Genomic DNA, 18,112 nt, shown 5'->3' on the forward strand with positions numbered 1-18,112 from the left:
GATCAGGTAATATATATCAAAAATTAAAATATGCTTTTAGTTATTATTAAAGCCCATAGGTATTGAGTAATACTATGGTAAAAGTACTATTCTATCTACATTATATACAGATGGTCACCAACTTGCAACAGTTTGATTTATAAATTTTTGACTTTATGGTGGCACAAAAGCAATATGCATTCAGTAGAAACTGTACTTCGAATTTTACTCTTTTTCTGGGCTAGCAATATGTGGTACGATCCTCTCTCATGGTACTAGGCAGTGACAGTGAGTTGCAGCCTCCAGTCAGCCATGTGATCAAAAGTGTAAATAACCAGTACTCTATAGTGTACTGAGTTGCTCAAGAATTTGACTAGTATTATTCTGAGGACATTTAAAGTAGGGTTGGGTAAACTATGATGTTTGGAAGATTAGGTATATTAAATGCAGTTTCAACTTATGATATTTTCAATTTACAATGGGTTTATTGGGATATAACCCCACTGTAAGTGGAGGGGCATATGTACCGTAACCTGAATCATCCTTAGAAGTTGATGAAGTAGGAATCAGTATTATTCTCTTTTACAGATGAAAAAACATATCACTGAATGGTGAAATAAACTCAGGACACATAGCTGATAAATGTTGAAATCAGATTTCAAAACCATGGTGTCTGTCAAAAGCGCTCACATACATAAATATCATGTTACTTTGCTTCTCTATTTTTAATAAGCTTACTTTAAAAAAATAAAAACATATTTATAAAGATATATGTAGAAGATATTTGTGTAAGCAAATTTTAAAGTAGTTAAAACAGATATAAAGAAAGTGTTCAAACAGATGCATTTCGTTAAAATGTTTACATCTTTCAAAATTGGTGGCAATAATCCTTTGCTTCTGGCTAGTGATTACAATCATATCCTTCACTTTAGAGATCTTAAGTAAATGACAAAATTTATGTTCTGAAAATGTCTGATTTGTAGTATTTTTTAAAACAGTTTGACAAATTCTTCAAAGTATCTGGAACAAAGGAGGTAGGCTACAGGAAGGATGGAGTTTTCAAATTGTACACTTGCTGAATGTCCTACTTTCAATCTTCCTTCTTATCTCCCCTCACTGGCCAAAATATTCCATTGCAAATGTCTTTTTCTGTGTTGTTTTTTATTCTGAAAGTATGTTGTCATTTTGTCATTTCAGATGGAGATAATAGGCTGAGACTGTTGATCTGCCTAGTCTTTGTGTTAGTCTAACCTCCAAGAGAGAAAGAATCAATTATTTAAAACAATACAACATACATACACACACACACACACACACACACACACACATATATATATATATACACACGTATATATGCATTTCTACATCTCTATATCTATTATCTATCATCTATCTATCATCTATCTATCTAAATCTATCATCTATCTGTCTGTCTGTCTATCTATCTATCTATCTAGCTAGCTAGCTAGCTAGCTATCTACTTTGCCTTCAGGCCCTAGATTTTTCCCTATGCTAGATTGACGTTCTGTGCATACGTCACAGTCCAAAATATTAGAACATCTTACCCTGTTCAATTGATGTTAAAACTTTTAAATCTCTTATTTTTATTTTGAAAAGATTTCTGTCTACATTACAAAGTGATCACCATCACAATTCTAGTTACAGTCCAGCACTGTACTCTTGACCATCTTCAGCCATTTTGCTCACTCCCAAACCCCCTCTCCTCTTGTAACCACTAATCTGTTCTCTGTATCTATGAGTTTATTTTTGTTTTGTTTGTTCGTTCTGCTTCTTTTAGATTTCACATATGAGCAGAATCATAGGTATTTGTCTTTTTCTGTCTGACATTTCTTTTAGGGTAATACTCTTGAGGTTCTTCCATGTCATTGCAATGGCAAGTTCTTATTCTTTTTTATGGCTGGGTAGTATTGTATTGTGTGTGTGTGTGTGTATGCGTGTGTGTGTATAAAATATCTTTTTTTGTTTTATCTGTTTGACCACTAATGGACATTTAGGTTGATTCCCTATGCTGCCCACAGTGAATAACAATTCAGTTAACCATAGGGGTGCATGTATCTTTTTGAATTAGTGTATTTGTATACTTTGAATAAACACCCATTGGTGGGACAGCTAGGTCATCTAGTAGTTCTTATTTTTTGAGGAATCTCAATAATTTTTTCCATAGAAGCTGCACCAATGTGCACTCTCACCAACAGTGGTAAGACTTTCCTTTTCTTCACATCCAGTCTATCACTTGTTATTTCTCACATTTTTATTAATAGCAATTCTAACATGTGTGAAGTGATATCTCATTTTGATTTTGATTTGTATTCTCTTAATAATTATTGATGTTGAATATTTTTCCATACACTTGTTGGCCATCTGTAGGTCTTCTTTTAAGAAATACCCATTCAGATTCTCTGCCTATTTTTTAGTCCAGTTGTTTTTTCTGCGAGGGGCGGGGGTAGATGAGTTGTATGAGTTCTTTATATATTTTGGATAATAACTCCTTATCAAATGTATGCTTGACAAATATCTTCTCCCATTCAGTAGGTTGCATTTTCGTTCTAAGGGTTATTTCCTTTGTTGTGAAGAAGCTTTTTAGTTTGATGTCGTATAATTTGTTTATATTTGCTTCCCCTCTCCCATGCCTTTAGGGTCAGATCTACAAAGGCATCACTAATATTGATGTCAATGCCTTAATACCTATGTTTTCTTCTATGAATTTTATGGTTTCAGATCTTACATTTAAGTCTTTAATCAATTTTGAGTTAATTTTTGTGTATGATATAAGGTAGTTGTCTAGTTTCGTTATTTTGCATGTGGCTGTACAGTTTTTCCAACACCATTTATTGAAGAGACTGTCCTTTTCCATTGTATATTCTTTGCTCATTTGTCATATGTTAATTGCCCACATATGTGTGGGTTTATTTCTGGGCTTTCAATTCTGTTCCATTGATCTGTTTGTGTTTTTATGCCAATTCCACGCCATTTTCATTATTATGACTTTGTGGTAGAGTTCGAAATCAGGGAACGTGATACCTTCAGCTTTGCTCTTCTTTCTCAGAATGTCTTTGCTATTTGGGTTCTTTTGTGATTCTATACGAATTTTAGAATTATTTGTTCTAGTTCTGTGAAGTATGCCATTGGAAATTTGATACAGATTGCGTTAAATCTGTAGATTGCTTTGGGAAATATAGACATTTTAACAATGTTAATTCTTTTAAACCATAAGCATAGAATAGCTCTTGATTTTTTTGTCTTCTTCAGTTCTTTTCATCAGTGTTTATAGTTTTCAGTGCACATGTCTTTCATTTTCTTGATTAAATTTATTCCTAAGTATTTTATTATTTTTGATGCAATTGTAAATGAGTCTGTCTTCTTTTTCCAATAAAATTATTAGTCTATAGAAATGCCACTGACATTTCATGTATTAAAATAAACATTTTTAAAATATGTATTTTATGTTATGAATTTCTCGTTTATAAAATCTATACTTTTGCCTTTTCATATGTATATTATTATTATTCTTTCTAAGTTGATTTGCTTTTTAGCTACAGAGATTTTTTTCCAAAGGGATCCCAAAAGTCCTAGAAGTACCTATGAATGCGTGTGTTTGTGTGTGAAAGCATGGATATGTACATTTTTCTGCATGTGGAGGGGTGTAAAGTGCATTAACATATTAAAGAGAAGTTATAATATTGATATATTGTGAGTTAAGGTAGTAAAGTTTCCAGTTTCTGGATGGTGGTGAATCCCCCTAAGAGTATCTTAAATAAATAAGAAAAAAAAACATGTTTAGTAACATAAAATTTAAGATATTTATGCCTAAACATTGTTATTTGAAAATTTTCTTACACTAAAATCCAGTGTATAGAACAAATTTGTTTACTAATTTTTTGCTAAAGAGCTGACTTTCAGGGTAAATGAAAAAAATACTGGAATGAGTAAATGAATGAATGAATAAGTGAATAAATGATTAAATAAATTAATAAATTTTAAACATTTGTTTTTAAAACCAGACTAAGGTAATAATATAAGCTATAGGTTATTTTTATTATTTTTATCTAAAAATGCTAAGTCACTTGGATTTCTGGTATAGAAGTACTTCCAGCACTTCTATAAATTGTTTTTGGAATATGGGAGAAAGCCTATATAACCTTAAACACTGGCAGTGAACTCTGACTCTTCCATTTTCTGAGCAGATATGCTGATAAATGTTTTAAAATGAGCTATTTGGAAAACAAATGAATGAATGCATGACTTAATCTGTGCCACTTGCCCATTTCCGTGGTGTGAATACTCCAATGCCACTTTTCAAAATACCATGTTGGAAAGAGCTGTGTATAATTGGCCCTAGGAAGATGGTAGGAGCCTATTCCATCCTCCACTGTTTCAGAGGCACAGTTCTGTGTTCCCATAGACACTGCTCCTATGGCTAGTGTACCTTGGAGGCTGGTGTAACATGATCTATTTATTATCTTTTTGCTTGCTCAGAACCAATATATTGAGCCTCATCCAGTGTCCTATTGAAACACCAAAACAGGGGTTGACAAACTTTTTCTTAAAGATCCAGAAAATAAATATTTTTAGACTCGTGGACTCTATGGTCTCTCAATCTCAACTCAGCCACTGAAGTACAAAAAACAGCCATAGACAGTTCATGAAATGATGCACTTGTCTGTGTCCCAATATTTTATGAAAATAGGCAGCAGGCTTCTACATCTTAGTTTACTGTGCCCTGCTCAAGAACTGCTGGATTTCAGCTGCATTCTTCATCCAGCTCTGTGCCTCAGATTGTAGCCCTGAGGCTCTCTGCGGGACTGAGCCATAGCTATCACATTGATACACACAATTGTGTCATAGAGCCACAGTCCTTGTGCTTTTATCCTCAGCTCAAATTATCTAACACTAAACCAAGAGATGAGAGAATAGAATTAATAATTTTGGTTATTTGTCTTCCTTCTGTTTTCCTCTTTTTATTCTTAATCGACACCAGAAGGGGAAACATGATTTTTGCCATGTCACGGTATCTTTTACTCAAGAACAAACATCAGAGAGTCCAACTAGTATAGGCTTCAGTCCGCATCAGAATTCTCTGCTCTGAATCCTTCAGAATGGTTCCTCGGGAATTAGAATATCTCTTTTTTGTCTAAACCTAAATTTCAAACCCCATGTCTTATTAAAGAGGTCAAGTACTTCACCTGCTCTGAAATAATAATTCAGCTTCCAATGAGATATCATCTAAAGGGAAAATTAAAGTTTGTTTTAATTATTTCTATTATATAGATGTATTAATATTAGACAAACATCAAAGAGACAACAGTAATTACTTTTTTTCTCCTGTGTGGGTGACATTTTTAATTTTAAAAAATATTTTAAATCAGAGTAAGAAAATTCTTAAAATATTTGAAACTCAGAGGACTATGGGGAGCCTATAAAATATTCTACAGGTTGTACAATATTATTTTCATGAGGATTAGTGGAAATTTAGATAATAGGTTAATTAGAAAATGAAAAAGGGAAGATGTAGTTACACCAAAATGAAATAGACTCATATGCCAACGTTCTCCTAAAAGTTTTAGCTACAGACAAGGGGGAATGACAGTGTAATAGTTGTGTTGTGCCAGAAGTTCTAATTTCCCTGAACCTAAACTAAACATTATTCCTGCTTCGGTCTATGAGAAATAAACAACATTCATTCAAAAACATATTAGGATTTGAGATACATAAAATACCAGTTCTAATTCTTAAAAAAAATTTATTCTTTTAATTGAATTTATTGGGTGACATTGGTTAATAAAATTATATAGGTTTCAAGTGTACAGTTCAATAATACATCATGTGTATATTACATTGTGCTCACCACTTAAAGTTAAATTTCTTTCCACCTTATTATTAGTCCTATCATTAAAAGTCTTAAGAGATTAGAAGTATTCTATTTGAGTTTTTACATTTAAATATTATTTTACACAATTAGACAAATATATTTCTTTACCATGTGGAACTTGATTTGAACTTTTGAAATGAATTCCAAGGGATATCAAAGAATAAGAAATAAATATGGAAGATAATCTACCAAATAGATTTTTGCAGTTTAATTCAAGAATGAATTCCTGAATCTAGTGTTATTTTCTTATGCTTTGTTGGTAAGTCTCATTATATTTTATCTATGTGAAACACATTGTAACAATGTTCTCCTTTAAAAATCTATGATATACATAGTATCGTATGCATCACTAATATGAACATGATTAAGGAAATGAAATTACCCATGACTAAATAATTCTTTAAAAGTGTGCCATTAGAAAAATCAGAATATGACAAGTTGTAATTATTACCTTTTTAAAATATCACTATATTTAGAGAAAAAAAATGCTACAGTAAAATAGCCAGTAGTTTCACAGACAAAAAGGAAAAACTAGAGCTAATAAAATGTATACTTATAGATGTTTTTTTCTATTTTCTTAATTTTCTTTATTAATGACCAGTTTGAATTATTACTAATCTTTTTATTTCAAATAATTTTCTTTGATTGATTTTTTTAGTCTAGAGATGAAGTGGCTTCTTCTGAGATATTAACATCAGTAAATATGTCACAACTTATTAGCATCAAATGAAATGAAAGAAGAAAGATAAATGGTACTTAAAAAATTCAAGAAACTCACCTGTGCATATTTTTTCCATTTATAGTTGAGGAAATTGAGGCATATATCTTCTTTCAATTCCAAAACACTAACAAAAATAGATATAATGCATGAATTTAAATTATATAGATGAGGAAACTGAGATGTAGAAGAAAGAAAGAATATGAATGTCAGAAGTAAAGTCAATGCCAGGAGTTCTTATCTATTTTCATTGTTCAAATAGACGGTAGAATGGAGGATGCTAGGGGCTGAGGGATGGGGTAAATAATAAAACGCTTAAAAAAAGAGTGCAAACTTTCAATTACAAGGTAAATAAGTTCTGGGGATCTAAGGTATGGCAGCAAGGTTAACAACACTGCGTTGTATACTCGAAAGTTGCTATGAGAGAAGAGTTTTAATGTTCTCAAGATAACAACAAGAACAACAAAATGTTAACCATGAGGGGAAGAATCTGTTAGTCAATCTTATTGTGGTAAACACATATATATGTGTATCAACTCATCACGTTGTATACTTTATTAATGCAATGTTGTATATCATTTACATTCCAATAAAACTAGGGGTAAAAAAGATAAAAGATGGAGGTTTCAAATTTATCTCTAGGTTCTTGGTGGCTAAATCAGAAGAGTAAACATCTTTGATATTGAAATTCTTAATTGATTTTAAGTTTTAAAAAAAACCCACTTGTATAGAAGGAGTGAAATTTGTTTACTTCTTTGTCTGTTTTCTTGATAGTCGCAAACTTTGAGGTAATCATTTGAAGTCAGTATTCATGTACGGCACAATAGATGATGCAGCATGATGTAACGATGGAGGTAGCATCAAATAAATGGCGATAGGGAACTGTGGAGGCAAAAAAGTCCATACTATTTCCATTCAAACGAGCTGAGAAGAGCCATGTCATTATGTATGATAGTAATATTGCTACTTTTTCTCAAAGTGGGAGTTATTAAATTAGCAAGAAATGGCATACTTTACAATAAAGAAAAAGAATAGATGTTCTCTGAGCCTAAATAAGACAGTTTAGTGTACTGCAAATATTCCTACTCCTTATTTTAAATCTTTATTAATAAATAACTCAACCTCACATGGGTCCATGCATTGTTAAGACATCTTAAAAAGTCAAATCATTTATAAATATATAGTGTCCCCACCCCCCCAATATATATATACATATATATGTATGTATGTATATATATATATACATATATACATATATATGTATATATATATTTGCTTATAGTGTCACATAACCTTGTGTCAGACCAGCCCAGAAATACGGTAACGATGCAATATGGTCAATACAATCACATGGTCTAAAATCTGCTTTCTAATTTACTACCACTACATGCTCCATTGCTATTAGATTTTGGGAAATTTAATCTTTGTCTTCTCTTTTTTCTTTCTTCAAAATGAAGTTATAATAGTACTTATGTCATTAATGTGGTATGAACACTAATTACGTATATGGAATGGTTAATAATTGTTGGCTATTATTTTTATTACTATTAGTCTAGTGCTCCATAAATATTGACTATTATTATTATTATTATCAGTAATAATAGTAGTAATAGTAATAATAGTATTGGTAGGAGTTTGGAGTTTAAATTAAAGAGATCATTAGGAAAAAATTCCCGAATGCAGAAAAGTTTGAGAGAATTATAAGAACACATTCTTAAATTTTTAATATTAGATTCTTGTTTTGCCAAACACTTTTGTGAAAATCCTCCACTGTCAGGAATGTTCAGGATAGTCTGTTACACACACAGCCTTGACCATGGTCCCTGAGAAGAGATGGCTTGTGAGAAGTGACACAATATGGAGAGATGTGTCTTCTGGGGAGTGAATCTTGTTGAAAATGGACTGTAGGTATAGAAGGAAAAAAAATCTGGAAGAGAGATAGAGAAGCAAAGTTTGGAATTAAAGCTTGAGGCCCTTAGCAGAAAGATGTAGGCAATCTTTTCCCAAACCCCCAGGAATCTCTAGAGACATTGGAAACAAGTACTTTTCCCTGACCCCACCACATATGGAGAATTGATTTAAACCAATTTTACCTAATAATAAAGAAAAAGGTAACACTATCACCTTGAACTCGGGAACATAGAGCAAGTTAGCATGTTGGTTACATATAGAGTTATTTTCTGTATTATAAGAATAGACAAGTCTGCTAACTCAAGTCTCCATTTTGAAAACAAATGAAGCACATATGTGCTACTCAACAGGAAAACATTTTGATAATGTTGCAGGTTGAGTCATAAGTTCAGTTAAGCTTTTTAAATAATTAAATCTTATACTTATCATATCTTTGCTTCATTAGTGTTAATTTGCTTCTTCAACAAAATTCCCCTGAATACAATTTTACTGCCACAGGCACCTCTGTGTCAAGAAAGCTTGAGCATTTCAAGGTTTTGAAATAGTTTATCTCTTAACAAGATTCTCATTATAGAACCCACAATTTAAAACTTTGACCTGGCTTCAATCTGCCTTCTCACGACCAGCATTTACATAACTGTGGTCTATTCACTGCCTCCATAATCTATCATCTGAATTTCCATGTCTGGTCTCTCACCATGATGTTCTGGAATGTCACGTGGAATGTCTTCTCTCTTCTTCCGCATGTCTCCATCCTCCTTACCTGTTTAAAAGCCATTTCCAATCTTCTCTTTTCAGAGAATATTTCTGATCATTTCAGTGTACTCATTCATTATAAACTCATAGGACTGATTTTCCAAAATACTAATGGAGCTCATAATCAAATAAGTTCTGAGGAGAGCACATACTGCTGACTTGTGTCATTGTTATTTTTTCTGTGCCTAAAGGTATTGTGTTCCTTACTAGATTCTCACCCTAGAAGGAATAGTTCTTGTATTATACTCCTTTGCTTAGCACATAGTAACCATAATGGAGGACTGATTTGATATTTTTCAAAGAAATTAGAAATATGTATGTTTAAGATGCAGATAAGCTATAGCAGAGTCACTAAAGAAATTTTAGTAATGTATAATTTAGATCTAATTTTCAGTAAACTGGAAGTTATGGCACAACACATGTATATTTCAGATTAACTATAAGTTCTTTAATAATTGAAAAAGTATAAACATTCTTCAGACACTTCATAGATGAAATGATGAATGCTTGGCCAAGTCAATTACTAAATAAACAAGCTAATAAAATGCTAATGAACAAATATTAATCAATTGGAATATAAATTAGGAAAAACACTGGTAGTTACTTGACTGTGAAAAAAATGCAGTTTTGAGCCTGGAATCTTGTTCTGTTGACTAGGAAGCATTTATAAGACGTGTCAAATATAAATATGAGTAACACGTTTTTTAGAAGAGAATTATTTTATATATTTGCTGACTTTCACTATAATGACAAAGGGCTTTCTGAGTTATGGTAAGTAGCAATTTTATTTTTAGATGTTTTCTTCAATAATAAGATATTTGTATTTATTTATACTTTATACAATATATTTCTTCATACTTTAACAATAAGTGAAGAGAAAATATCTCTGAGAGACAGGCTGTGGAAAGATCATTATGAAACCAAAATTTGGAAATTTTTGTCATCTGTATTTTAGTATTTAAAATGAAGTGTGTGGCAAAATCCTCTTTTATAAAAAGTAAACACTTGAAAATGATATTTTATAGCCTGCTAAAAATTCTAGTGTCTTAAGAGTTTCAGTGTATTTTGTACGTATTTATAAAATAAATTATATATGTAAAATATAATATGAAATAGTTAAATAGAAACAATTAGCTAAGAAAAATAACCAATGGACATTAGGGAAGATGAAAATTTCATAGTTAAATTACAACTAAAATTTTGTTTAATTTTTATAGTTTAAAAATGAATGTCTTGCTTTACCATTGGCACCCAGAGGTAAATTGCTTACTTACTTTTATATGTAATTATAACATCTACTTTTAAACTATCACAACCATTGAGACAAAGTACCCAAATAACCTGAATTTTAAAACTGATTTTATACACTCTGCATCACAAATTCTTAAACCAATTTTTAAAGTCTACTAGTAATAAAGCATACTTATATATATTGTTCTCAGAAAAACAGATTATCATCCATTCATTAATTAGCCAATTAATAATTAATATTTATCATTTAGTAATACATTTAAAAGACACACTGATTTTATCACATTAATTAAGTCAAATGTTTTGAGGCAAAGATATTTCATTTGACCTAACATTTTTACATTTTTACTTTATTCTCTTTCATATTTACATGAGTATACAATAGTACATTATGTTATACACATGTGTAAACACAGAATGAATGTCAAAGTTTTTCATCAATTGTCCATATTCTGAAAACATGTTTAGCATACTGCTGTGTGTAAAATAAGATAATTTAATGTCTACAGAGTTTATCGTTTTATATAAGTGGATAAACAAACCTGAAAAAAATTATTTCTTAAGGGACATTTTATTCCAGTTTTGGCTCAGTGTGAAGCACTTATATAACCTAGAATCTTGAGAATTTCCATTCAAAGTTTAGGGACTCCATTAACACGTTTTGTCAAATTGCATTTTTAAAAAAACCTGCTTATATTATTACAAGTAACAATAAAAAGAGCTAAATCATGATAAGTGTGGTGTTGAAAAAATATTTTCATTATTTCTAGCCTATACATCTTTCTAAATATAAGCAAGATCTTATATTTAGAGATAGAACTGAATGGAAAGAATTTTTAAAATTTGAGCTTTTCTTTCACTCACTCATCTTTGATAGTGATGGCCTAACTCTGTTGGGCCTCACTGTCCTTAAGATTTAACAGAAATATACTGTCTAAATTATGTGGTATTGATTTTAGACACTAGTAGGTAATTTAAAAAATAAAGATGCAATACCTTGGCTGAATAAGATAATTCTTTTTTTCAAATGTCTCTGATTTATAAATAGAACCACGATCTGTGCAAGTGCCCAGTTGGCATCACAAAAAATTTAATCATTCCATGATTCTGTATGTTCAGGAGCTATGTTAATACCGTAAATCCAATCATGATAAAATCATTGTGTCCTCTGCTATAGAAAAAAAAAATCAGAACAAAAAAACAGTTGATTGCTGATTGAATATTCATACTGACAAAACTGAGATTTAAATCATCTATGGTACCCTAACTTAAATAATATTGGTTTACCATTTAAAATACTTTGACTGCAAGTAAAAGACTCAACTTAAATTTTTATTAAATGAAAAGGTTTATCATCAGAGAAGTAAAACACAGTCCAGGTGCAGTGACACCCATAAGGTATGCATGGTTCTGGGTAAATATTTTTGATAGACACCCTGTCAATAGGAGAACTTTGATTTTTAAAAACGTGTTGATATATCATGGCTCAGGTGAGGCAGTAATTTATTATGAATGTTTATACTAATGGTAGAGAAGAAGGCCATAGAGACTTGTTTATTTTCCAAAGAGTGAACTTGATTTGTGTTAGTGACCAGATACTAGATTTTCTTGTGCAAGATCATGATTCATCTGTTTATGTATTTTATTGTCATTAGTGCTGTTCTTGGATGTATTGATCTTCTATTGCTCCAAAATTGCCACAAACTTAGCAGACTAAAACAACTCAAATTTGTTATCTCGGTTATCAAAGGTCAGAAGTCAAGACACAGTATGACTGGATTTGCTGCTGGAGGTCTGGATGTCCTGAAGTAAAGGTGGGGGAGGAGACTGTGCTTCTCATCTGGGCTCAAGGTCTTCTTCCAGTCTCACTAGATGATGATGGCAGAATCATTTCTTTATGATGGTAGGACTGAGATTCCTTTTTCCTACCAACTGTTGGCTACAGAGTGCTCTTAACTCTTAAAGATCACCTGGATGGAGTTCAATGCCATATGGTTTCCATGGACTGTTTACAAAACACATGTTTGCTTTCTTCCTAAGCAGCCAAAGCACTTCTCTTGGATGTCTTCTTCTTCAAACAGCCGGATAAAACATTTAGCTTTTAAAGAGCTTACCTGATTGTGCTGGACCCAGCCAGGAAAAATTTCCATTTGCTATATATTGTAACATCATCAAAGGAATGATATTTCCCTATTTTCACAGGTTCCACCCACACTCAAAAGAAAGGACAGGAGTCACTGGGGTCTATCATAGAATTCTGCTTACCGCACTGCCTAACTTGTCATCCACCAAAATGAGAAAAAGGTAGTGAGAAAATGTGACAGCGCTGCTACCACTCATATTCTGGTGACTCTTTAGAAGTGATTTTTATTGAAACAATGTAGATCTTCTTGCCCCTGCAGTTTCCTGAAACTGTTTATTTATTGTTGGCTTCATCAGTATAAATGGTGCTGCATCATGTATCGTGCCAGCCATGAATACTGGTCTGAATGACTCCTTCGAAGGTTGCTACTGTTCTTTGTTGATGATGACCACAAAAAGAAGTCTCACCAAAATTATGCAGGAAAATACAAATGACGTGTCCAGAAGCTTGCTGCTGTAGTGGAGTGACAGAGGATAAAGGATGCCTATCACCACCCCTGCAGCCCTGCAATGCTGTAGACCAGGAGCAGCACTGCGATGAGCCCAGACTGGCACTCCTTCACTTGCAGCTCAAACCAAACCTCAGGAGTTGAAAGTCAGTGGTCCAGGCTCTGCATTCTACAGTCACCTACGTGATCAGAGTCACCCATTCTCAGTGGCCCCATCTCTAGAGATCTTGTGGAAAAATACAGCTCTGACCAGTGGGAGTGATTGGCTCCCACTGCCGCCCTCCTGGAACCCAGCCATGTAAAGGACACTATATGACCCCATAGGGATAAGGCCTATAGCTTACCTGGGAATACAGCTGATCCAACAAAGGGGGTTGCGAAAGTGTCCAAAAGATCTTTAAGGGGATAAAAGAACCTGGACCTGTAGAGATCCTTCTCAGAGCTCATGGTGCTATAATGAGACAGCATCAGACACCCGACAGATTCCAGGCTCTAGAAGGAGCCTCACATCAACCATTTCAAGGAAAGGACAAGAAACTGAAGCCAGAGCTAGGGCAGAACACTCAGGTGTACTGGTCCTGGGACTGCAAATGGTCTGGGTTACTTTCCTCCTCTAACTGTCCTTTTTCTTGCTCACTTGAAGTTCACCTCATAAATTTCTTCTTGACATCTAGATACTTGCCTGATTCCTGTCCCATCAGATAACATTCTGTGTGTTTACTTTCTACAACCAAAATGAAATATCAAAATATTTTACTAAGCAAAGACAGTCTTTCTCCATAAGAGGGATTCTATTGACACTTTCTATTTTTGTCTCCCAGGTACACACACTTGAAAATTCCGCATAATATTTCACAAGTTATAGGAACATAAAACTTTTTTGTATACAGTAGAGACTGATTCTATTAATATGAAGTAAACAATAATTTCCTCTCCTTTTTCTCTTTCAAAAATATCTCAAAATCAAATTTCTTCTCTAGTTGAGTTTTATAATGAGGTCTGACTTTTAAATCTGATTTTATCATATCCTCCAAAATAAACCTAAAACCTACAGGGCTCCAAATCCCATTTATATTCATCAGGTCTATAATTTTGCCTTTAGTCATAATCTTACCTAAACCATCACCTGTAGTGTAGATAGGAGGATATTCATTTTTCTAAAGTCCTCCAGTTCTGCAGACTCCACTGGGATCTTGTTCACATATTTAACAACATGTCCTGTCAAGAAATTCATTTTTCTATCTCTCACCTTGTCAAGTTTATTTGGCCCTTTAAAAATCTCTATAAACTTTTGGATTAGCCATTATTATTTTTTATTCTTTAGTTGAACTGGACACATATCAGACATGACTAAAGGTAAAAAAAAAAAAAAAAAACTTACCAATTTTAGATTCCTTGAGATTTGACTTAATGATACTAACCTGAATTAAAGTGAAAAGATAAGTTAAGAATTTATGATAGGACATTGGGAAAGTCTCTGTCCTTTGTTAATTACCCTTCTGCTTGAAAATCAACATTATATTAAATAGCTGCTATAATTTTAAATTAAAGTTATGTTGTACTTTTTGATCAGATAATTATTAGGCTATAATAAATTGTAAGACTTGTGTATATATAAAAAAAATTAAAAATTATATATATAGCACCTGGTCTTCCTAGGTGGTCTCCCATCCCAAGTGCTAACCAAGCTGACCCTGCTTAGCTTCTGAGATCAGATGAGATTGGGCGTGTTCAAGGTAGCATGGCCATAGACAAGACTTGTATATATTTAAGATAAACTAAAACATGTAATTATTTGACTTATTATCCAAACAAAAACCTTACGTCTCCAATTTTTTTGTCTAAGTTCTAAAATAATAATATTTTCTAATTTTTTTCTTGATTAAAATTGACACAATCTGCAACAAATATAAAAAAAAAAGATTACGTGAATACATGTTGGCTTCTTAGGTTTACCTTCTATTCAAGTTAAATGAGAAGGGAGTGTTCAAGTCCAATGGTCTCATCTTACAGGAAAAAAAAATTAAAATACTGACACGTTATATGATTTGCCCACTTAAATTTAGAGGCAATCCAAACCAACCAAAACACTAAATGTTTAATTCTTCTGTGTTGCAAAATAAATCCAATTACTATTGACAGAAATTTTTATTACTGACAGAAATATTATTATTGACAGAAATCCAATTATTATTGACAAATTAACATTCCTGGAGTTAATGAAAAGAATGTGACAATTCTAACCCTCTTAGTTCTCCAAGATTATTTCCTTGTATAATAATAATGATCATGTAATTATTGTCTTATTCCTAAAAGAACAGGTACCAGAGCAGCATATTTGAATAAAGGATAGGAACTTCAAGTTTTTAGAGTGAGAATGCCAGGGTAGAATACAGCAAAGGATATGAGTGAGGCAAATAGTCATGAGACCTGGAAACATGGCTACAGTCCCTCTATGTCTGCTCTCCACAGTGTTGCCCAGCGTGGAGACATCAAGTGTACACTGATGATGATTGGAAACAAACATGACTTCTACAAACTTGGACTTGTCGATTACCAAATCCCTAAGAATAATTATTAGAAATACCACATATTGATTATTACTTTTCCTGATATGAAGAAAATAATGCATTTCATTATGATGACTAAGAATAAACATTTTACTATATTGTCGTGAATTCTTATTCTACCCAGTTCCCTACCCTTAATTTTACCATCATCATTTGTGCATAAAAGGAAAAGAGAAATGAAAAAAAAACAAAACCAGAAATCTTTAAAGCTTATAGAGTAATGGAATATCTTATGAATACTCTCAATTTCCTGTAACAAGATAATTACACAAACATATATAAACAGGAGTTGCTGTTTTGCTATAGAAAACATTTGAGAGTTAGCTATGAGTCAAGTTGCAAGGGGCTGTGCATAGTCACATGGGGGTGATGCCTTGTTAAGACTCATTTGGACAAAGTTCAGTGTACTTCTTCTGTTGTAATGATGAACAAGTCTTTTATTTTTGCTTCTTTAGATTTTCTTGCTGTTGTTCTTGTTGTTTATATAATGTCTTTCTCTCCTCATTTACCTCTGAAGGTCTGGAGAAATGGGCTGCAGGAGTTGAGAGAGAATGTAACCAGAAAGCTGAGTGTTTGGGGAGCAGTTGCAATAGTAAGCTAGAGAGATAGTTGGGAAACATGTCTACAAGGGTTTATAATGACTTTATTAAATAAATCAGAGTGTTTGAAGTCATAGTGTTATTTATGATACCAAAACTATAATATTAATAAATAATAATAAAATGAATAAAATAAATAAATAAGGAAAGATAAACCCTGAACTCTGCCTTCAAAGACCTGTTTTACTAGGCAGGAAAGAAAGAGGGTGTGTGTAGAGAAGCAGACAAATATTGTCAAATCTGCCGCGTTGGTGATATGAAATGTGAATAAGAGCAAGGGAACAAGCATCAGGCAAATCAAGCAAGAGTTCTTTTTCAGGGGATAAAAAGAAAATTATTGAAGGAATCATCCCTACTAGTTCCATAGGAAACATGATGACGTAATTCAAACTAGGACACTTTAGAGAATACGAGAGGGCTACGTTTGGGACAAAAAGAATAAATCAAAACTATCTGTTCAAACCGGCATCTTAACAGAAGGCAAAGGGTCAGGTCCTCAGCAATAGTGCTTCTAATGATAATTGCACTAACCATAATATCATTATTATATCATCACCATCAAATTTATCATCATCATAGTCATCATTATAATTATCATAATCATCCATCATGTTCATTATCATAATCATTATAATGTTCATATCTTATATTTCTTTAACTCAAATGTTGGAGTAATCTGTTTTATTTTTTATATAGTTTAATCTTCATAACTACCCTGTGAATTAAGTATATCATCATCATCATCTTCTTCATCATCATCATCATTTTCCAGGGGAGATTATTGTAACTTAGAGAAATTAAATAAATTTACAAGTATCATACAACCAGGAAATGGTATAGTTAAAAATCCATGTCTCTACTACCCCCAAAGGTCTAGTTAACATTATGTCACATGACCCAACTCTAACAAGGGAGTCACCTAAAACATATTTAGAAATTCCATGTCACAATGAATAAAGGCAGATGGGAAAACTGCTTTGGAGGAAGAGACATCATAAAAGACAGTAGACAGCAATTTTACTTCTGGGTATTTATCTGGAGAAAATGAAGATGATAATTCAAAAAAATATATACACCCCTATGTTCATCGCAGCATGATTTACAATTGCCAGGGCATGGATCCAGCCTAGCTGTCCATCCACAAATGAATTATAAAGAAGATGTGATATATACGTGAATATTATTTAGCAATAGAAAAGAATAAAATCTTGCCATTTGTGACAATACGGATGAACCTAGAAGGTATTATGCTAAGTGAAATAAGTCAGACAAAGAAAGACAAATATCATACAATTTTGTATATGTGGAATCTACAGACAAAACTAAACAAATGAACAAATGAAACAAAACACAAACACATTCATAGATACAGAGAACAAACATAAGGTTGCCAGAAGGGAGGGGTGTGGGGAGATGGGTTAAAAAGAAGAAGGGAATTAGAGATACAAAATTTAAGTTGTAAAATAAGTAAGTCACAGAGATGTAAAGACAGTACAGGGAACATAGTCAATAATATTGTAATACATATGTAAATAGGTGACAGACTTATTGTGATAATTATCTAATAAGGTAAATAACTGTTAAATTGCTATGTTGTATACCCGAAACTAATATACTATTGTATGTCAACTATATTTTAATAAAAATTAATTTTTAAAAAGATGGCAGCCAAATCCAATGCTTGAACCCAGATTGAATTCTTAGGAGAGGGCAGAAAACAACATAAATTGCATTTTGAATAAATTGGAGAAAATTGACTATAAACTATGCATAACTTTAATTTTTAAGATTGGTACTGATGTCCTTGCACTTGAGAAAAACTTGTTAACATATTTAAGGATGAAGAA

Source organism: Pteropus medius, unplaced genomic scaffold (genome assembly GCF_902729225.1).
Source record: "Pteropus medius unplaced genomic scaffold, Ma_sr-lr_union100, whole genome shotgun sequence".
Lineage (NCBI taxonomy): Eukaryota > Metazoa > Chordata > Mammalia > Chiroptera > Pteropodidae > Pteropus > Pteropus medius.